We start from the raw sequence: 24,700 nt of genomic DNA, 5'->3' as shown, positions 1-24,700 counted from the left end.
ATATATATATATATATATATATATATATATATATATATATATATATATATATATATATATATATATATATATATATATATATATATATATATGACTTATGGCTTTAGGAGACCAAGGAGGATATATTTTCTGGCTTAGGGAGACCACTGGATTAAGGCGACCTTTTTCGGTCTCCCTATTATTTTGACCTCATCAGTATTGCAAATGTCTTTTTATAGATAAATAAACAGTCTGTCATTAAATATTATTAATCTTTAACTCTGTTATTTAACATTCAAAAGTTGTCTAATTTCTATCATCTTCCCTAAAAAAGAAAAGAATTTATAACCTACGTATAATTTCAAAGGATAATTTTTCTGCATTTTGGAGACCATGAAAAACATGCAATTAAACAAAAAATCTAGCATATATATTTTTTCCGCTTTTGATTTGTTCAAATGAGTGTTTCTTTAACTTAGTTTTCCATGTTTTATGTTAAAATCCTAAAAAGGAAAAATATTGTAAATTTATGAACCATGTTTTGAATTCTTAGCAAGTGCTTTCCGTCATTTGTTCCGAATGCCATCGGAATGCCCCTTCAGTTTTCAGAAAATGACCCCTGAACACCGTGGATGTTGAGAAATTTGGGTAAGTAACTAAAATGATACAGTAATAAGTTGTAATTAAGAATACACAAGACAAACATTCGTTTGTTTTTTGTTTTTGTTTTTTTGCCTAGTAATTTAGCTTCCAAGAGAAAAAGTATGATTTTAAATAATCGTTATATAAAATCCTGAAGGAAATTCGAAATAAAGTTAAATGATAGGCCCCTATATTTTTTAATTCTTTTATGCAAGTCCACAAACAAATTAAATATTTTAAAGATTAGGCCGAACGTTGAAAAAATAGTCTCGCAAGTTGACGCAGCTATTTCTAGCTTAAAAATTTAAATTAAACTTAATTTCTGTAAACATCATGCAGGACATGATCATCATGATATAGTATAAATGAAACAGACCCTGTAAGAAAAAAATAGCTGTAATTTAATAATTGTTCATTAATATAATGTGGTCCTCTGCTAATAGAATATATATGCTGACTGAAAAAAAAATCTGAATCAGGGTGAAGCAGATTTGATACAATACATGGCTGAAGGAACGGGGGGGGGGGGGGCAGGCCCCCTGTAATTTTGCTGAAATTTAGGTATACTATAGAAAACATTGCTCCTTTATGCTCGGGCCCCCTCAATAATAACCTCTGATGATCTATTTTTCTTTTGCTTTTGGGCCCCCTCAATAATAACCTCTGATAATGTATTTTTCTTTTGCTTATTAAAAATTTTTTGGTTTGTAGCCTCCCCCAACCTGAAACTGAAAAATGTTGTTTGGTTGTGCTCACCCCTCCCCCCTCCAACTAAATTAAGTACGGGCCTATTCTCCATCCCTGAGGTTTTCTTTCACCAAAGAAAGATTAATTGGTAACAGTTCAGATATATATAGCAATATTTACGGAAGGGAATATTCTAGTTTAATTATGAAGATGTGACAGTAACTCAGTCAAAGCCACAGTGAGGGTAACATTTATTTAATATTATTGTTAATGTTTACAAATAGTGAAATACTGATACTGTGAAATTTTAATGGATATATAGAAAATATAAAAGTACAACCATTTATTGTAAATCACATACATGAAAAGCTTCTTTTTTTTCAAGCAATTGGAAATTCTTCATTTTTTTATGAAATTATTTTATTTCGTATGTATGATAATTTATTTCGTATTTTAATTCAGTCAACAAATCATTGCCGCAGCCTAGTTCCCTTCATTATTTTCAGCAGTTCAGTGACAGAGATAAAATGATCATTTGAGGTTTATACCCCCCCTCCCCACCAAATGAAACTGAAAAATGTTGGTTTTGGTCCCCTTCAACTGAAATTGATTCCTTCTTACCATGCTTACAGGCTTAACTATGAAGATGTGACAGGGAGTGTAATAACAATAATTGTTCAGACGAACACATATTAAGCTGATATACGTATCAAATTTTAATGGATAGATAGAAATTAATAAACAATTACAACCATTTATTATAAACTACATAAAGATAATTTTTCAAGCAATTTGAAATTCTTCATTTTTTATGATAATATTTTATTTCGTATATATGTTTATAGGTTTATTCGTATCAACAAATCTGTGTACGAGTTAATAACGCAGCCTGGTTCCCTGCATTTTCAGTGACAGAGAACCAGAATAAGATTTGTAGGGAAACAAGCCTTGTTACAAGGTTTGAGGTTTGTTTATTTTATATTTTAATTTACACTTTTTAAAAATTATTATTATTATGCAAAAATCTGTGTGCAGATGAATATTTACATTTTAATGTTACAAGTCGTTTTGTGGTTCATATTTGCGGTGACTGTCCCACGTGTGTTTACCTGTTTACATAACATTCACCTACTGACCTAGAGTCTTCAAAATATACCTTCTGTAATCATGACTGTTGTAATCTTGTTTTTATGTTAGTTTACCGTATGTAACTTGACTGTTGTATAGATTTATAGCGATCACTGCAAGCTTTTAATATTTAGGTGAAGAGAAATTTCAGACTATCAATCACAGGCACTTGTTTCATATACGGTGCACCCCTACTTATTTTTACCACAAGGTATCTAACTCAATTTCAGGCACCCCCGCTTCAAGCTCGTATTTTGTTCATGTATCATTATCAATCATTAACCTACATTAAAATGACATCGTTCGCTTCAAGAGACTTTTTTCTTGTCAAATAAATCGTTTCAGACGTCTCTGGTCGAGTCTCTTTATTGTAAAACACTCATTTATTCCACGAAAATTACCTCGATACATTTTAAGACTTCAGATGGGATACAACTTCCAGTTGGGGATAGAATAAAACCAGAGACTTCCGAGTATTCCATTCCGAGGTCTCTGGTTTCATCCTTCATTTATAACCCCAACCGCAAATTTGTATCGAAAATTACCTTGATACATTTTAAGACTTTAGATGGGATACAAATTTCATTTTTTTCACAGGTCACGAGGTTTCAACTTAAAAAATAAAAATTCTCACCATTAAGATATGTTGGAAATTTTAGCTTGATGTGTTGATAATTTGCCAAATTATTATGTAATAAAGGGGACTTTATATGATCACCCGGCGCTGTCGCTTTAGTTCAGTCTTCACAACAATTCTTTTTCAGCACATGCCCTTCGGGCATGTAGACCTATCATTTTTACCCAGCCCATTCAAATTTGTACATGTCCTACTCAAAATTCTTACATTTACCAGTTTTGTGCAACAAAAAAAAACCATTAGGTATAAAGGTTTTATATTAATTTTTTCAGCATCGTAAACCAACCATGGCCTGTGATTGCCATTTTCTAAAGCGTTTTTGTTCATAAATAACTTTTGAGTTGCATGCTGGTCATTTGTTGGCCGGTTTAGCTGAACTGAATTTCAGAAATGGGATCATGACTGTAGTGCCACAGTATGTGGCATTGATGAACATCTCGTAATTTAGCAAGCAACTTCGAGAAAACAAATAGGTTAAACTAAACACTTCAATGATTAGATTGACAATCATTTGACAGGTCGTATCGAGAATGTAGACAGGCAATCCATCGACATTACATATAGCAACGTTCAAGCGAATAATGGGGGAAGGACAGAATAAATGGCAAGTAAAGATCATACAATGAAAGAAGATTCACATATGCCCTCTTCGGACATGTAATTTGGCAATTTTTACATGCCCGGCTGCAAATTTAACAGGTCCCTGGCATTGGACTCCCGGGTTATTTGGAAGACTGTTTGTTTAGTTTCATGAGGTCCGACAACATTGATTCTCAATGTCTGCTCCCTCTACCCCATACACTTATCTTGATAAAATTATATATAAATTATATTATTAATTATATAAATTGATATAAATTATATAAACCGGTCTTGTTTATATAATTTTACAATGTCATAAACAGCTGCTTAAGTGCATATAATATTGTAAATGGATTTATATATAGGATTAGGGAAAGATCCTCACTTGATTATGGCAGCATATTTAGCTCGTAGGAGTTTATTATCTACCACACATGATCAATGTCACTTTTGGACGTGAATGACTTTTGACACCCTAACTTCAGTTCAAATCAACATTAACTTTATGTGACGTCTCTCTGAATCTTTTTTGGCATGTAACTTGGGTAAAAACAATTAAGTACTCTTGATGCATTTGATTTCTCTTAGCCCGTTTAAACATTTCCAACGCAGTACAGTTAAGGCTACACATGAAGATAATATGGTAATGAGGTCATAATGAGGTTTGACGTCATGACAGTTGCTCCGCCTTGATAGATCTATATAAGGAAATAGAGCTCAAAAAAACTATTTAATGATGATTGCGAGAATTTGTAATGAATGTCTGTATTTTCGTGTTTAATTAACTAAACATTAGTGATTTTCTCTTATATAGTAACAACACGTCTTCGAAATAATTCTCTTTTTATTGTGTCGTTTGGCTGCATTCGGCTTCAGCCAAGCGCTTGCACTCGGTGACACGGAATGTTGTTTACATCTAAAAACGTGGCGACAGCAGCTGAGATATGCAGTGGATAAATGCAACAATCAGGCAATCTTTAAAGAGAATAGGGATAAAATGAGAGACCTGGGCCTTGTTTATCTTTTCGATGAGAAGATGATGACGTTATTTCGGGAAATCATGGAAAACTGAGACAATCCGCACTACCTCCCTAGGTCCCTTTCTGTTCATTAAGGTATGTATACGCATAGGTATTAACATGTAGACATACTTTTCTTTACAGCGCTGTAAAATAATTGTGAACATGTACAATAACATATATCATTACAGTCCGTCACAAACTGTAATGCAGTGCCTTGTGTGTATCCCCCCCCCCCCCCACACACACACACATTATGAAAGTTGCACACTTTTAAACATGATGTTGTCCATTGGCATACATATACAAACATGTAACATAATATAAGCACAGGACGTCATGATATCAAATTATAATTTAGATGTAGTCACACAATGTATATTTTGTGGAGTCAAACTGCACAGTGTACACTGTATGTGCACTGTACATACATGTACAAGAGTATAAGACCCTATAAATTTTAATTTATACCTCTGGCAATCAAAAATATGTGCATTTTTACCAGTGGTTCATATTTTAAATTCATCCGTAGAATTTTTATCTATCTGTATCACTAGGCTGTAAATTTGTAGATATTCTACATTAATGAAGATAAAATATTTGAATTTTCATTTGTCTGACTACATGTACATTAAATCAGTCTTATATGTACATGTATATACATGTACATGTATTTATGAAGTGTTTATATTTATAATTCTTTTATCATTGTAGCTGTCACAGAACTGGTTAAAACTGGCATTTACATCAGACAGAACTATCAAAATAGATGCATCAATTTCTCCACTGGGTATGATCACACTAAAGCATTTCACATTAATTTTATAGTATGCCAGTGTTAAATATTTTTTTTTTAGAATTGTGTATAGGTGAAAGAATTAAATGTTATCTCTAGTATATTGATTTAATTTTTTTTTACTTAAATTAAGTATAGCTACCAATTCTACTTTTGCAAATGTCATAGGTTTTAATTTCCCAGATAAGTTTTGTATCAAAAGTTTGTTTCCATTTATTTTATGAAATTCAGAAAATATAGTATAGCATGGTTTGTTTTGCACAATGCAGTGTCATTTCATTCTACAATAGTAATCATTATGTATTTCACTCATTACATATATATTGTGTTGTAGCTACTCCCAAACAATTTGGACAATTCATTCAGGCAGCAAGTGTTTGCACCAATAAGATAATAAGGTATGCTCCATATTAGCTATAAACCATACATATTCCTAGCAAGATTATTGAAATGTTTTGATAATAAAAACAGTAGAGTCATGTATATGCTTTCCATGTTACTCAATGCATTGTTTTGAGTATCACTTTTTTAAAACCTCAGTGAACTTTCCGTAATGGTATTTCATTTTGTTTTCAGAATTGATTTCATCCAGAAGAATTGTCTGAATTGTGGACTGTTTGAAATATTTTTTTCACCTGCTCAGAAATCCCTTCACAGCCTGCCTTTGAATTTGAAAAGCTGTTTTTAATTAAATAAATTTTCTAGATAAATAATACTTTGAATTTTTAACAGTACAATGGTGTGAAAGTTTGAAGGTTGTTAAGGTCTGAATATCTTTACTTGCATGTATTCTGACAGGCGCGTAGCTGCCTGTACGCAAATACGCAGGTGCGTACACATCATTTTCAAATAAAAAAAATTGGGGGGGGGGGGGGGAGGGAAGTGAGAGATTTGTGAGAAGAGAAAAAATATCAATACCATCCAGCAAATATTTGTGTTTCAAATAATTTATTTCATACTGTTTCGATTCCATTTTTATATTATCATGTCTTTATTAAAAAATGTTGTAATGTTTTATTAAATCATTGCCAAAACCAAATAAAACATTCATTAATTTGTAATTCTTCTACAACACATTGATAATTATTTTAAAGATCTTCGAGAAAATATCAACCTTTGAATGCTGTGATCCACTAGAATATGATTTGAAATATAACATTATTTTTGTTAATAATTGAAATTAATTATATTTGTGATGAAAGTTAAAAAAGAAGAAAAAAAACAAGATCTAAATTTCAGCATGTATATTAATTGTGTTCACCTGTTCTTTTACAGAGTATCTGTTTCTTGATTACAAAGTTTTTACTATGATTATCTTGTTTGCGCATGGATTGATAATAACTCAAAAAATTAGACTTACGCCCCCCCCCTTCCCCCCAAATGTGATTTGTGCTACAATACCCAAATAAGTAAAACCTGATGTCAACATTGTTTAATAATTTATTTTTAACATGCAAGTAAGGTACATGTATATATATGGTATCAAAGGAGCCAGAGGCAAACTAGTGATGCAGAAGGGGGGGGGGGGTCAGATCTGTAGAAAGAAAAAAGCAGGTTATTAAATACAGTAGTAAGCACCCCCATCCCTTCCTCCTGTTCTTAAAACTTTTAACGTAGTCTAGAATCCCTAAACAGTTGAAGGTTTGGTAACTAAAATAATATTATATGGAAAAAAAAAAAAATCTGTTGGAGATATTTTTTCTGTGTGTCTACTGGGGGGCATAAATATTTTATCATTGATAGGGGTTATCTATTTTTTATTACAAATGATTGAATCTTTCAATATTTTTAACCATGGACATTTTCCAATTGATTTACATGATGGATGTTGCGGCAAATTTTAGGCCTATTAATTGTTGACGAACGGAGGAAATGCGGTAGGTGTCAAATACATCTTGTATAGCGTATAAAATATACAAAACAAAGTGAAATCAAGGATTTTTTTTATGCATACCGTTTTGATTTAGTGAAATAAAGCCAAGCACAGTCCGTAGGTGTTATTTGTTTAAAATTTGAGAGGTACACAAACTCTATTAAGTACCACAGAGTTATCTCCCATGATGGGTCAGTGATGCGTTTGAAAACTATATTTAGAATGAATGTGTTAAGATTTCAATTTTTAATCAAAAAGTGCAAGGGCAAGGTGACAACCCAAGAGGTAGGTTTTTATTTTAAATTCTTTATTTTATTGTATAGTTTTTAAAAAGTGATGCTCATTTCTTTGTAATTCATTAGGCAATTTAAAATTTCCGGTTAAATGATGAAAATTACCCTATTTTTGAATACTGGTGTTTGTTTTCAATGAATAACTTAAATATCTCAGAAATCTGACTGAATGAGCATCAGTTTTTCGATAGGAGAGATACCAAGGAACACAATGAAACATTGTGCAATTCAAATATTGTTTGCCTTGCCCTTGCACTTTTAGGTTAAATTTGACATTTCATATTTTGACCTAAAATCGGAGCTCACGTGACTGTAGAGGGTCACATGATGACAAAAAATATCGATGTGAAAAGCGATGGACAAACTCTTCATAAAGCCATTAAGATATTTCAGATAGAGTTTCATGATAAAAAATAAGACAGTTGAACTTTAAGTGTCTCGTTTTTGGTGCCTTTTTATAGAAAATGTTGTCTTAACTGTACTGCGAAGGTCTTTACCAGTTTTTGCAGGGGCGAAACTATGTAGAAGTTGGAAAAGAAACCCATCCCCTTTTTGACGTATTTGGTTTTCGAGGGGTGAAAATTTTCAATATTACACTCAACTACATGCAATATTTATTGTATTATACTGAATGTTTTATACAAATAATGGTGAACCTTGAGTGCATAAATCTGCGCAGTCACTATTTTTTGGAATATCACCCGTCGTCAAGCAATGTTGACTGTTGCGACACTGGGCGTGGCTTCATTATTCAGCGGATAATAGTGCTTTTTAAAAAATGTTTCTTGACAAATCAGATTAATTCATCTAATATACCTGAAAGTACAATATTAATTAATTGTCATCATTTTCCTATATTAGCATTTTTACTGGTACAGTGTAATGGTTTTGAAATGATAGGAACATGCACTGTTCAAAAAGTCTTAAAATGTTGTTTTGGCTCAATTTCTTTGTTAGATTACTGTGTTGAACTAAGGCAGGCCAGTTAAAGTAACATGATCCTATAGATTCCATGTACATTTAGTACTGTAAAGTAGACAAATTTATTGTTCTCACAAGTAGTTCTCAAACATTGATTTAAGTTGGTCTCCTGAAGGATGTGATAATGCAATTGGTCTGCTTAAGGTACAGTGTATAATATAGACATGCATATTTTATTTTGAATTTGTATTATGTCAATCATTAGAAATATATGGATCTTAATTAAAAACATTGTTTTCATTAGAATTTAAGATATGTATAATAGGCATATATTCTTCATGCTTTTCCATAGTTAAGTCCTTTTTTACAGGGTCTCTGCTAGAATCATGTGGACCCCAGTGTAACAAATCTATGGAAAGAGAGAAAATCTCAGCTCAAGGGTCAACATGTCTTTATTCCAAGAAAGGTAAATTGATAATTTTTTCTGCTAAAATACTCTTTTATAAATTATAACATCAATGCAAAAGAGTGAACAAACAATGTACCTAACAATATTTTGAAAATGAAAGTGCAATAACAGTTAATAATTATGATCAATCGTATGAATGTTAATAATCCAATCAAAGTCCTTGTTGTATATCATTTTTGCTAGGGCTGTGTATTGAGCAAAAAAAAAAAAAAAAAAAGAAAGACATTTTTTAATGCGATATGCAATATATTGAATTCTTTAACAATTCTGTCAAAAAAGTCTTATAAATCATTATGCATGAATTTTATAAAAATAATAATTGTTTTTTACTCATTTTTAGCTCACCTGAGCTGAAAGCTCAAGTGAGCTTTTCTGATCACATTTTGTCCGTAGTCCGTCTGTCCGTCCGTCCGTCCGTCTGTAAACTTTTCACATTTTCGACTTCTTCTCCAGAACCACTGGGCCATTTTCAACCAAACTTGCCACAAAGCATCCTTGGGTAAAGGGGGTTCAAGTTTGTTCAAATGAAGGGCCATGCCCTCTTCCAAGGGGAGATAATTAAGAATAAGTGAAAATTTGGTGTCTTCTTTTAAAAATCTTCTTCTCAAGAACCATTGGACCAGGAAAGTTGAAACTTATGGGAAACCTTCATTACATAGTGTAGATTCAAGTTTGTTCAAATCATGACCCCCGAGGGTAGGGTGGGGCCACTATGGGGGATCAAAGTTTTACATAGGAATACATAGGAAAATTCTTTAAAAATCTTCTTCTCAAGAACAACAAAGCCACAATTAGTCATATTGATATGAAATCATCCTCAGGTAGTGTAGATTTAAGTTTGTTCAAATCATGACCCCCGGGGGTCGGGTGGGGCACAATGGGGGATCAATATTTTACATAGGAATTTATAGAAAAAAAATCTTTAAAAACCTTTCTCTCAAGAACAACAAAGCCACAATTAGTCATATTGATATGGAATCATTCTCAGGTAGTGTAGATTAAATTTTGTACAAATCATGACCCCCAGGGGTAGGGTGGGGCCACAATGGGTGGATCAAAATTTTACATAGAAATATGTAGAAAAAAATCTTGAAAAATCTTCTTCTCAAGAACAACAAAGTCACAATTAGTCATATTGATATGGATTCATCCTCAGGTAGTGAAGATTCAAGTTTGTATCAAATCATGACCCCTCGGGGTAGGGTGGGGCCACAAGGGGTGATCAAAGTTTTACATAGGAATATACAGAAAAAAAAAATTGAAAAATCTTCTTCTCAAGAACAGCAAAGCCTTGTTAAGTCATATTGATATGGAAGCATTCTCAGATAGTGTAGATTTAACTTTGTTCAAATCATGACCCTCAGGGTTAGGGTGGTGCCACAATTGAGGATCAAAGTTTTACATAGGAATACATAGGAAAAAACTTCAAAAATCTTCTTCTCAAGAACAGCAAAGTCATGTCTTGTCATACTGATATGGAAGCTTTCTCAGGTAGTGTAGATTCAAGTTTTTTCAAATCATGACCCCTGGGGGTAGGGTGGGGCCACAATGGGGGATCATAGTTTTACATAGGAATATATAGGGAAAAAAACTTTTCATCAACAGAAAAGCCATGTTTAGTCATATTGATATGGAAGCATCCTCAGGTAGTGTAGATTCAAGTTTGTTCAAATGATTGGGGGGGGGGGGGGGGGTTAGGGAGGGTCCACAATGGGGGATCAAATTTTTAAAAAGGGAATTTATAGGAAAAAAATCTTAAAAAATCTTCTGCTCAAGAACAGTAAAGCCATTTGTTATATTGATATGGAAGCATCCTCAGGTAGTTCAAAATCCAAGCCCCCTCCCCTTTAAACTTTTCAATACTGAAGTGATTTGTGCTTTTTCCTAGCCAATGTGCTCAGGTGAGCATTGTGGCCCATGGGCTTCTTGTTTTTGATACGATATATTCATTAATCTAGATATGTATCGATATACCGGTAAACTTCGGTATCTCGAACACCGGTATGTCGAATACCACGGATATCTCGAAGTGAATCAACGGTCCCGGCCGTTTTTATTATATTTATGATTTTAAAAAACCCCGGTATCTCGAACACGGAAATCTCGAATACCTCGCTTATCTCGAAGTAGATTTACGGTCCCAAGTGCTATAAACACATGCGTTATCTCGAAGTCCAACAAATTCTCGCTCCGCTGAATTCACACCTTAGTACACAATAATCCCATTATGCTAATTTTACGGTCTGTTGAACGTTTCCATTAGGTCTAGCACAGGCTTCATGGGACCATTGCTGATAATCACACCTTATTAGTCCCAAGCTGTTGTTTTTGGTAGTTAAATTTAATTACGCAGGCCAGGTGATTTGGAGGTGTTAATAAAATGCACTCTCAGAGATACTATGACACGATAATGAAACAGCAGCTTGGGGACGATTACTGTACTAGAAATTTAAATTATCGAAAATACACGCTTATACACATCATTACATATCAAAGTAAACACTGAACACATCAAAGTGATATTGAACTCAAGAAATTAAACAATTAAAGACATTATTTTGAGTATAAAAGTCAGTACCAAAAATCAAATCTTCAGTAAATATCATGTTCGATAAGGCAATCTAACGAAGGACCCAGTAGCCAACCAGGGGATAGTTAGATTATCTGACCGTGGTGTAAAAAGAAAACTTAAAGTTCATACAATCGAAACAAAGTTTGCTTTTGTTTATTCATATTGGCAATTTCAGTAAATTATTGTAGAACGATAATTCCTGTTGTTACATTTAGGCATGTGGGTATATGTACATATCCTGTTAAAGTCTTTGTGTATCACATTATATCATGATATACTTCAGACAAATTAGTACACCCGTAGTTTTGAATACAATTCATACATTGATTTCATTTGCCACAATGGTCTCTTTAATATTGCAATAATGCATTTGGTCTTCCTAATGCATGTATAATGCAGGTACTGTATATACTCTATGTCCAGCTTATAGGTGAGTCATAAAAAGATTAGTATTTTGAAACCAGGTTAAAACATCAGAGCATTGATTTGAAATTGTCAATTGATTCTGGCAAAAAGTTGTACTGATTTATAAGCGGGTCAATAGCAAATCCCTCCAAAATAACCTCAAAAAATACAACTGACTTATAGGTGGACCACCTTATAGGCAAGTATATATACGGTATAGTTTTTGTTGAATTTTGCTAACAGCAAAACACTATGAATAATGAATTTTGGGAAAAAAAGATTATTAAGTTTAATGATGCATGTATGTAGTATAGAAATATTGTTCATATGCCTGTACATGGTACAAATATGCATTTTACAGAGTGTACATATGCCAGAATCATATGGACCGCAGACTGGCCCTGGTGATTCCGTTAAGAAAAAAGAGGAAAAATCAGTGCTTGTGCTCATTGGTCATTGGACAAAGGTAAATAGATTTATTTCATGAAACTAAACATGTAAATTACTAGGATATTAAAATATCACAATTACAATACATGTACTGATTTATATATATATGGATATCAGTTGGTCTCCTTGATGGAGTTAAATGCATTTGTTATCCCTTTTAAGTGGATCATTTAAATATTATGCAGTTTATTTAGAAGCTCTTTATTATCTGCACTGTTCACTTTTACAGGGTGTATGCCAGAATTTTTTCAAGAACAGTCTGAATCTGACATGGAAAAAATTAAGAAAAACAGCCTTCCTGTTTATAAATCTACATTCTGACAAAGGGTAATTTTGTTTAGTTCAATTAGAAGTGCACATTTAAGTTCAGTTGCTTTCCTTAATGATATATTATAGCATTTTTATTCCCTTATGAACAATATGTATACTTGTAAAGCATGTATCACAAAATCTTCTGCAAACAAAGTTTTGGGTGTATAGTGTTTGTTGTTTAACGTCCCTCTTGAGAATTTTCACTCATATGGAGACGCCACCACTTGTCGGTGGAGAGCTGCAAATTTTTGTCCTATACTCAGCACTTATGGCCATTGAGCATTGAGGTATCTTTATCGAGCCAGCACCTACTGTGACATGGGACCTCGGTTAATACCTCTGTCTCATCTGAAGAACGGGTCTCCATGTCCCACAGTGGGATTCAAACTCGCGATGTAAGAATCAGCTTCTTTCTCCGCGACTCTAGAGTAGATGCTCTAACCACTGCATCTGCTCTACTTTGGCAACTTTGGGTGTATATAAGCATAGGAATCATCATGTCCATCTGTCTGTTCATGTGTTTGGCCACTTTTATGATTAGTTTTTTTGTTCCAATTCTGGCTGAGATAAATTGATTTAAGTCATCTAAATACAAACAAATTAAGGGAAAATACCATGGTATTGGAATGAACATTTTGGAATACTGTCTAATTGTTCCATTGAAGTTGGTTTCTTTAATGTTGAAATAATGCATCTGGTCTTCCTAATGCATGGCATACACTGTATGCATGTGTAATGTTAAAGTTGGCTGAATGTAAAACAGTTCTTGCATTATGACAAAGGTAAATAGATTTAGTTCATGTAACTAAACATGTAAATTATTAGGGTATTAAAATCTCAAGTTTTGAATACTGATTTACATGTGGATCGAGAGTAGTTGGTCTCCTTAGGCCAACTTTTTTTTATATTCTGTTTTACGGGAGCGCCGACCCTAATTTGGGCTAAAATGAAATAAAAATAAAAGTTCCCAATTCAAGTTTCATTTTTATTTCTCCCGCCAATAGTTTATTTATAGTTTCTGAAAAAACAAAAGAAATATAAATAACCTTTTTACAAGCCTTTCAAAATGCGATTTGTCATTGGCTGAGGTAAATAGATTTATCCAATAACAGTATTCGTTGCGTGAAGAGTCACTGCACAGCATAGCGCCAAAATGTCAGAATCGGAGGGTTTCACGTGTTTTTAAATAGTCAGTTTAAAAAAGTGACGTGTCAATGTTATATATTAGAAAAAGTATAAATTTTAATGAAAGATTGAATGAAATAGACGAATCAGTGATCTTGATCAAATGTCATGCGGAGGGCCACGTGGAAATCGAGGTTCTGTCAACCGTTTGTTTTGAAAGGTTCTGAGTACGTATTATCTTTGACAATTGCTTCAATATATTGAAATACGTCTTGAAGATTTTTTAAACTTAATTTTAAGACAGAAATGTTTTCTTTTACAAGTAACGACAGAACACTAGAACTATGTAGAACTGGTAGAAAGTGGCGTGACTGAGGAAATTCGAGTCACAACTTTCACTCGTTTTATGACAAATATTGGAATTCAGAATTACCTACGAAAATATATCAGTATATATGCTTGATTGATACAAGACATTATCTCCTTTTTTGTCGCTTTATGGAATTTTGCGTGCTATGTAACAAATTAATGTACATTGATTGTTCAGCGTATTCATATCAGCTGATGTAGTGTATATGTATAGCTCTTGTTTAGTAAAACAACTTTTTTTTACCACTAGGGAAAAGTACTGTTGTAATTGATACACCCTTACAAATATTATTTCAATTCAAGACCTGGTTTCTTTTTTCATTCAACAGTTGTGGATTAGAACCATTTTTCAACAATTAAATTTTTAAATTCTGCAGTAAACAGAATATTGTCATGTGTATTTTACATGTCTATACTATGGGAAAGATGTGTATTTTCTACAATTATATTGAAAGTTAGCATGCTCAGAAAGAAAATATAAGGATAAAAAGATATATATACTACAGATTGAGGAAGTTTGAATATGTTTTCAATAGAGATATTGTGGTACGTTTTTTCCACCTACGTATATATTAATTGGAAGTGCGTTGAAAAAAAAATATTATACAACTTTTCTTTTTTTCATGTCTCATGTGCACTTCTGTGAATTAATTTATTTTAGCTGATCCATTGAATGTCTCACTGTATTTTCTCCATAACTTTGCCAGAACTAGTCCAAAATCCTCAGATCTTGTAATTTGCTGAATACCGAAAAATAAAAGATTCTGAAAAGTTTATGAGGGGTGTGACAGAAGTCCTATAGGTTTCCTGTGGTGACAATATGATATTTGACAACTGAGAGAAGACTATAGATTTGTATGTTTGATTTGCGTTAATGTTAGAAACTGCAAGTTTTATACTAGAAATGCACCCCTGCCCCAAATATCTAGGAGAAAGTTAAATTTAAAATAGTTCCAAAACAGTACCAATTCTGTGTTTTATGTACATAAGTTTTTCAAATAGCACTGTTTTTCTAACAAATTAAGGTCATACAAATAAAATTCCAACCTTAATTAAAAATAAAAAATTTTATTGCATTTTTTCATTTTATTTTTATTTTTCTGACCGACTGCTTAAATTTCGAGCTTTTATTTTTATTTCGACCCCCCGACTCAAATTTTTGAAAAAAATTCCCGTAAAACAGAAAATAAAAAAAATGTTGGCCTTAATGCAGTAATAATACATTTGGTCTCCCTTATGCATACTGTATATTATATAAATTTAATGACTGACATGTACGAGGGTTGATCCAAAAGTTCATGGAATTTCTTCATATTTTATTTATTTATTAGTGAAAGTGGTTGAATACTGATTTACATGTGGATAGTAGTTGGTCTCCTTAATGCAGTAATAATACATTTGGTCTCCCTTATGCATACTGTATATTATATAAATTTAATGACTGACATGTACGAGGGTTGATCCAAAAGTTCGTGGAATTTCTTCTAGTGTTGTACCGATAATCAGAAAACATCGATTGTCGACAAAAAAATGCTACCGATTCCGATGATCGATTATAGTTTTTCATAATCGATCATTGGAAACATACTTCTAATACAATACATTCCGGAATTATCCATTTCTGGTTTAAAATTTATTTCTTCTTAACGAAAGAAAATGGCATCTGCATCTGATACTAGCCAACTAGCACGAAGCAGAGGTGATTAAGAACCGAAGATGCATATATAGGGCCTAAAAAAATTATTTTTGTTTCCTGTAATAACCCGACCGACCCATTCAATTTACCCCCGGGTGAATTTTTTTTTCTGCCAAATCTGTGTTTGCTCTTTGGTTTGATCAATCAGCTGATTCTTTTTATTCAAAAAATATTAATTGTGTCTTTTATTTGAGATATAAAATATGCAACTTAGTCAACATTTACCTTAAATATAGAGTGATCAATTCCCCCTACGACTTTTTGAAGTTCGTTTTCTGCCGCTAGGCAGCCATGTTGGGTGTCCACTGTAAATATTTTTAGGTCTAGAAAGTGTAAAAGAAGCAAAACAACAAAGAAAATAATATATTATGTATTTTATATATTCATGTTAAAGAAATAAATAAAATTATTGTAATAGTCTGCTTTTTGTATACAAAACTATGAAGAAATCCAATTATAATCGGTGAAATCGCATCAGAAGCAGTAACCGATTCCAACCGATGATCGATTATGAAAATTAACTGATGTCTCATCACTAATTTCTTCATATTTTTTTTTATTTATTAGTGAAAGCGGTTGAATACTGATTTACATGTGGAGAGTAGTTGGTCTCCTTAATGCAGTAATAATACATTTGGTCTCCCTTATGCATACTGTATATTATATAAATTTAATGACTGACATGTACGAGGGTTGATTCAAATGCTCATGGAATTTCTTCGTATTTTATTTATTTATTAGTGAAAGTGGTTGAATACTGATTTACATATGGATAGTGGTTGGTCTCCTTAATGCAGTAATAATACATTTGGTCTCCCTTATGCATACTGTATATTATATAAATTTAATGACTGACATGTACGAGGATTGATCCGAAAGTTCATGGAATTTCTTCTTATTTTATTTATTTATTTGTGAAAGTGGTTGAAAATTACAAATAAGAATATAGACACTTGTTGAATTTTTTTGATAAAAAAATATTTTAAATTTTAATGATAGTAACTCTATGGCAGTTGCCATAGCAAAGGATGTTTTAAAATGCAGGGGAGACATTTACTTGTTCATTATCATTTTAATTCTTAATACGTGATATAAGAAAAAACCTGCACCAAGTGGCAAATAAAATGAGAATTTTGTCATAATTACGATTGCTTGACCACTAATATACCTGTATGTGAGAGTTTTACTGATTTAACTTGATATTTAGATTATTAGTTGATGATTTCTTGTTCATCTTTTAATTGTTAGAGAACGTCACATTTCAGTCAAGTTATAAGTTTTGTTAAAATCTTAGGAACATTCTGACTTAATGGGGTATACTACTGATACAGGCTGGAGAAAAATGCATTTAGCAACTGATTTTCCAGTGGCGTGAGAAATTTAAGAACAATAGAACTTCCATGGTGTGGCTGCTTTTGGAGGGTCTGTTTTTCTCGTAGACAAATTAAGCGTTGATAGATGTTGACCGTTGACGTACTGTGCTTGACTTTGCTACTGAATTGGAACATCATATGGAAAGATGGGGAGTATTTTTGAAATATGAATGTAATATAAAGATAAGTCGATTGGTGGATACCCAGGCTTTTCTTGAGAGAAAAAAGGAGAAAAAGGCAGAATATTCTGTAGAATTACTTAGTTGAATTGAACATGAGGGTGAGATGCTCCTATAACATGACATGACATACTTAACTTGACGTTACGTCGAAGTCTCCCCCGGATTTTACAACTATCAGTGTTCAGAAAGCTCATGTGACCTTATTGGTAATTGGAACGTAGTGAAATTTTCCAGTATTGTTGCATAATGACTCTATATTATAAATATGCCTATTGTTTGCTTTCATCAAATCACAATAAAATTTTAGAAATAATTAAATTCCATGAACTTTTGGATCAACCCTCTTGTTAGAAAAAAGATGGATCTAAGATTGAACAGGTTATAATTCACCTGAGTCATTTAAATTACTTATTGCTATCTGTTCTTGTTCAGTCATCATGTGTCAAGTATTGTCTGTAAACTATTGAACATTTTCAGCTTCTTTTCTGGAACCAGTTTCAACTAATTTCTCGGTTGAAGTACTGTATAGGGGATTAATTTCAGGGGTTGTAATTTTCATGTTTTTTTCTCCTCTGACACGATCGCGGTTTGTTGAATTCGCGGAATTGGTATATAACTAAGGTTACATGTACCTCCCTTCAATGTCTATATCCATTTACCGTAAGTTTTGGGGTATATGTCGATGGGATATATAGGTCGAAAGGCTGATTTTCAGCCGTAATTTTTAAAAAATCCTTAGATAGGACGAACTCAGAAGATAAGACGAGGCTTTGTATATCGATTTTCTAGAGATTCTTACGTAGATACTACGTATCAGAACATGTAAGCCTCTCTAACTTAACCCGTGATATTAACGTATTGATAAAATAAACTGGTATTTTTATGAGTACAGCATTTTAATAGTGTTTTATACAAACATACCTAAAACTTCGTTGAATTGTGATGTAACGTATTTTCTCGAACTTGCCTGTTAAATGCCGTCGTAGTTTCACTCTGTCGTTAAACACATAAATACAGTAGTATACAACAGCTATAATTAGGGAAATACCCGAAATCAAACAATAATTATTTCCATTTTAGAACATCGTGAACACATTCTTTTATTCCGACATTATTTACTGGGGTACAATATTAACTTCGAAGACCGCCATTTTTATATTTCTTGTCCAGGGATTTGCTAAAACACGCAATTGACTATTACATATAACTGTGAGCAATTGAAATTAATCATATTATCATGCTTTAATTTTGCTTGAGATGTTGTTGTAAAAAATAAATTTAATTGAGAGTACATTCGCAATTTAACAGTCATCATGAATTTCACTGTTTTGTTTGTTCGATGATGTATTAATACCCCTGTAACGGCACGTGGATCTGTTAATCATGCCCTTCGGGTGTTTAAACCAACACAGGTGTTAACACCTTTGTGTACACAGTGTATATCCATTTATCTGTCAGACGATGAAAATTATATTAGAAGCCAATCTTTGTATAATTCAGTGTACCCCTTGGGATATAAAACAAAATAGTTATGACTAGCGGTGTATTTAGTAAATAATTTTAGGAATTTACTGGCAACAATTTATTTCACGCATTTTACATTTACTCGTAAATAAATATCACAAGACAATGAAAAAATATTTAGGTATACTATTTCAATTATTCGTTACAAATAAATGGTAAAAAAAAAAAAAAGATTACAATTGCGATTGTGAAAAACTCTTCCGTATTTTAAACTTTGATACGGTTGCGGTTTTATTTTTAGTAAACGATTGCGACTTCCAACTTCACAAGATGGACACAACATTTTGTAAATCTACTTTGAGACATTATTTACTAGATGATATTATAAGTTTTTTGTACATCGACGGATATTTAATGGAACTTATTTTGTAAGAAATCAATGAAATAAATAATTAATTAATTCTTTGTTTATTTTATTTTTTGGGAAAATAATTTTAAAAAATACGAAAATGGCACAGATTTCCTTTAAAATTGACGTTAATTTTACTGATTTGGGGGCATTTTTCGTAAACTTGAGCCTTAGATAGGACGATTCGTTAAATAGGACGACCCCAGTGGTTCTGAGAAAAAAAGTATCGTCTTATCTTCCAAAACTTACGGTAATCCATAGCATAGCTAGAAGGCATTAATCAGCGTTATGTATTCACTTCACGAACAACAGGGTAGATTTATATATACATCAGCAAGTTCGATAGTTATTTGAATGATTTTATAAAACCAAAATGTCGACAAAAACATGATAATGCAGGTAAGAAATACACGTCGTAACATAGTTACGTACGGGTATTCAAAACCCATGACCCTAGTGTTTTGATTGATGAAACATGTAGCGTTGGCTATTAAAACAGTTTTTTTTTTTTTTTACAAATACAGGTTATTATCTGCTGGGTGATCTAAATTAATGTCAAGCGTGATAATTAAAATAATTGAATGACAAGTACGATTCGTAATTACTGAAATGACCATGTACTGCACGTATATTTACCTATCGTAGTCTATTCTCAAATTTCCAAATATAACATGTAGGTTATTGAAAACTTATTCACTGTTTCTTGAATTCACGGATTTATTCACACCATGAATATAGCGAATATTAACACCGCGAGTTATTTTCCCCCTATACAGTATACAGACTTAATATAGAAATGATTTTATCGACTTTCTCAATCTATGATGAATTTAAAAATGTAAATATAAGCATTTAATTGTAAATATTTAACATTTAGCATCTCATAACCAGAGTTGGAAATTACTGACTGCCCGAGGCAGTCTGTTTTTCAGGTAGGCAGGGACAAACTTTAGATTAACCTCGGTGGTCGGGGTCATTTAAACAGGTAGTTCCTGTTTTCCTTTTTTTTTTTCAGGGTATAGTAAGTCTATAGAAATTAAGTAAAATATAGTATATCAAAGGAACACTTCTAGTTAAAAATATAAGATGACCTATAGGACCAATATTGGTTCAGTCTTTAGAAAAAGCTTACCGATATATGTTCCGGTCACTGACTTTAGGTCACGTGTGTAGTTTCTTGTTTCTCATGTATTGCTTTAGTTCTACATTAATGGTAATCTAACAACCAAGCTTTATGATAAACGTGATGACTTTAACTTTTCAATCATCAACTTCCCTTACTTATTCAGCAATATACCTTCATCACCTGCATACGGGGTTTATATCTCTCAGTTGATTCGATACGCAAGAACATCCTCTATGTATGAACAATTTTTAAAAGGAGGTAAGTTATTGACAAACAAATTGCTGAAACAAGAATATCAGCAGTCTTGTTTAAAGTCATCATTTTGTAAGTTCTATGGTCGATACAATGACCTTGTCAGCAAATACAATTTATCATTAAGTAAAATGCTGACTGACGTTTTTCATACTTATTGTTAGGCCATTATTTACACACTGAATTGTGTATGGAATTTTCTATTGTTTCCCAGTCGTGACATAAGGAGCACACAGCGGGTGTGACTAGTCTGCAGGGGATGCTCACTCCTCCATGGCACCTGATCCCACCTCTGATGTTTTGGAGGTCCGTATTTGCTCTGCTCCTATTTTGTATTTTTTGATGGGCTTTTGAGCTTGAATACTGATTGTTATCTCGATATATTTCATTCTACTCAACTGTGTGTTCATGTGATCCTACCTCAGTATTTACAGAATGATACATCCTTTATTTGAGGGTCATTCTTGATGTCTGACTGAGTAATGGCAATGGATCATAAAACCTTAACTGACCTTACCACATTCTTTTCTAATCTGAAAACCCTCATGCATTTTTAGCATAACATATCGCCAATGCACACATTTTTCCCGAGGAATGAACTGCATCTACTCTGCATAGAACAGTATCTCTCCCACTGGCACAACAGTACTATTACATGTCATTATGTTCTTGAAAGGCAAACACAGCAATTATTGCTCGGCATGATTTTTTTTCATGACACCTGCAGTATCGAGTAACACAAAGTGAATGATTCATGTCCTCGAACAAAGTGTGCTTACAATGAGGTTTAGTTCCGGTTGATTGCGTTTAGTTAAAGAGAATTTATGATCTGCATTTCCATAGATGTCTTTTATATCAACACCAAACATGCATTTAAGGAAGAAAATATATTAAGTAAAATGCAAAAGCCTGTATTAAAAAATCAAGGACAAGTGCACTTAAGCAATGCTTAATGGGTCCTTTTTCAGTGCCATATTACTTTAGAATGTATTACCAAATTGTTCTCTTTTGGTAATAGTAAACACAAGTGGACATTTCTAATTAAAATCACATTAAAACATCACCTAAATCAGCATGGATTTGAAACAAATGAAATTTTTTAAATGTTTATAGATACCCCAATTCCGGAAAAGTCGTACCGAACCTATTTTGAGTTTCGTTTATTTAAATCAAGGGGAGGAGACATTTAAATCAGACACTTGAACAATCTGATGGTGGATCATTGACAGGCGCGTATGCCGAATGATACTTCTTGTGCTATTTTACCCGAGAAAAAAATCGAATGAAGTTGTATAGATACCTGTATCCATAGTGATCAAACTAAGAAATTTGCATGCTTGCATTTGAAATAATACAATAAGTATTAACATTAGTTCCTTTAAATTTTAAAATGAAAAAAAGTGTATTTAGGTGGCTTTCAATACCAGTACCATTGTCTTGCATGAATGTTAAAATGGTTGACACTTTTATTTATGATGACATTTTAACGACACTAAACTCTCCTAACCATCCCGTGTTCCTAAAACCAAAAACATACAAACTTCTCTATGCGGCTTGACTTCAATATAATGATACAAAACGTGGTTATGTTTTACAGTGAGCATCTTTGAGGAATGTTTACCGGGGTAGAACTCACGTGACTACCAGTATTTTAAATAATTTATTCCACGGGTGAGTTCAACATAGGTCATACAGGTAAATAGCTCTTGCTTGTTATAGGAAAAACATTGAACTTTTCATACATTTTTAATATTTTAAGTACAAGCCTAATCATGTACAAATTTCCTACTTTCATACAAGTTTTATAAATGTATAATGCATTTTTTGTCAATCGCACAAGTTTGTACAGTGTTAGGCTGACAATAAACAAAAGCTTTGAAATGAATGACCGTCCTCGATTTACTATAGAAAATCACGAATGTCGGCTGACCCCTACCACATTGTATGGCTTTGCTCTTTGTATATTCAAAATTTGTTGAATCTTATGGACAGCATATGTATTATATTCTGACCAATGGGGTTGCCGTATTTTCAAATAATTAGGATAGACTTACCACTTCAGCATTCCTTTCATCACTGAAGTGATATACATGGTCAAAAATTCACTAACTTTCATTTTTGTGTCAACTGCAGAGCAGAACGACACTTAGAGATCACTTTACCTGGTGTCTGTCTGTCCGTCTGTCACACCTTATATCTCCAAAATTTTGAGAGGCAGGGTTTTGATAATTAGCATTTATATATGTTTTTGAGCTCATGATACTATACTTTGAAACTGTATGAAATTCAGTTACCACACAAACTTATATTTAAATACTATGAAAATACATTGGGATCAGTATTCCACAATGAATCGTGTTGACTGACAAAGTGACAATTAAAGTAAAGACAGTCTGAAATTCCTTTCCTCCGAGGATTGTTGGAAGCACCTTCATGTGTATTAATAAAATGATAAATAGTTATTCCTCATAATTTTAATTAAATTATTCATTTGAGGACTGGGGAACCATATTTTCTCTGATTGCCAGATTCTATCCCAGTCTTTTAAATACTTTTGGGTCCTTTTTTTCCTTGCAGGCAAATGCTTGAACCTCCATGCTAATATTAAATTAATAGCTGACCACTCTTAGATTTATTTACCTCTTTAATGACGATACCTAGCAGGTGACATATACATTCCTTGAAACACTCTAGTTCCTATTTGATTTTCACTAATATAAAGATTATTGAAAAAAGACTAAGGTGCTCTATAGTGATCAGTCTATTCATTCATCTGTCTGTCAAATACACATATTCCTTATGCTTGTTCAGAATGCAGGTGACTCTAAATACTTCAAACTTTATATTTTTTAATTAGATACATGTAGCTGCTTTGGAACATCTGAAAGGTCTATTACATTATCACTAGTTTTACTAGTTTTCTTCATGTAAGTTGAATATATTTTAAACTTTTAAATTTTTATTTTTTCCAGGTAAGAAAGAAATTCAGGAGTTCTTAAATTGCCCTTGGAGTTCTTGGATTGCATCAAACTGCTAAAAGACCTCAACAAAAACAGCGTCTTGAAAATAAAAATGAAAATATTCAGTGAAAAAAAAAAATGATGAAAGAGCCACTAAAAATCTTCAAGCCTTTGAGCTGAAATCTGGAAGTCAATCTGTGGACTTTACTAGTAAGTCATAATTACTAAGTCATCATTTGTGTATAATAAATACACTAAACTGTAAACACTTGTTAAAATGTGTATAATTTTTAGATATAATTTGTATCTCATAGACTTCAATAGTTTCATGTAATTTAAGTAATAATGAAAATTTCCTGTTGTCTAGCTAGATTAGAAACTATTATTGTCCAATTTTGGATATTGTGAAATAATTCATCTAGTATGCATACATGTGTGTACACTTACGTGTAAATTAATTGTTATAGCAAATTCAATCGATCATTAAGTTGAATGTTGACTAATGTTTTTCATCAAAATTGTTTACACTGAATTGTTTGTGGATTTTTCCATTTGCCCAATCATGTCAAGGAGCACATGGCAGAAAATGCTTTCTCCTCCATTGCACCTGGTGTTTTTAGAGTCTGTTTGCTCTGCTCTAATTATGTATTGTTTCAATGGACTTTAAAGCTTGATCACTGTTGGTAATCTTCATATTTCATATACTATTAGAGTACTTGAAGAAAACGGTAAAGATTTAACATACAGTATAATGCATGTATATTGCACTTTAAGTACAGTGTATGTGGTTAAGAAATGTTAAATCGTCTCATAGTGCATTGAATTTGTTGAAAATTAGAAAATGTGTTGAAATTTTTTTTGAAATAATGTTAGATTGCAGATTTTTTTAAATCATGCAAGTAAGAAATTGCTAAATATTTTTTAGATTTTCTGGACAGTCTAGATGAGTTCTCACTATATACCTAGCATTGTCATCCCA

General features: G+C 32.5%; 2 long non-coding RNA genes across 3 annotated transcripts; both read left to right on the top strand.

The window, feature by feature from the left end:
- The first annotated feature begins 2,208 nt into the window (after positions 1-2,208).
- On the top strand, positions 2,209-24,442 carry LOC133176713 (uncharacterized). Of its 2 annotated transcripts, none has more exons than XR_009719543.1 (5): positions 2,209-2,273; positions 8,928-9,023; positions 12,365-12,469; positions 12,683-12,780; positions 23,734-24,442. It is a non-coding gene; the product is annotated as an uncharacterized LOC133176713 (long non-coding RNA). The 2 variants fall into 2 exon arrangements; XR_009719544.1 differs by lacking the exon at positions 23,734-24,442 and adding an exon at positions 16,523-16,555.
- Positions 4,698-5,841, top strand: LOC133176812 (uncharacterized). Its single transcript, XR_009719553.1, has 3 exons — positions 4,698-4,770; positions 5,389-5,464; positions 5,805-5,841. It is a non-coding gene; the product is annotated as an uncharacterized LOC133176812 (long non-coding RNA).
- Positions 24,443-24,700: the final 258 nt, after the last annotated feature.

Source organism: Saccostrea echinata, unplaced genomic scaffold (assembly GCF_033153115.1).
Source record: "Saccostrea echinata isolate AGI-Se365-2 ecotype Australia unplaced genomic scaffold, CSIRO_AGI_Sech_v1 ptg000081l, whole genome shotgun sequence".
NCBI lineage: Eukaryota > Metazoa > Mollusca > Bivalvia > Ostreida > Ostreidae > Saccostrea > Saccostrea echinata.
This window is presented reverse-complemented; position numbering and strand designations above follow the sequence as displayed.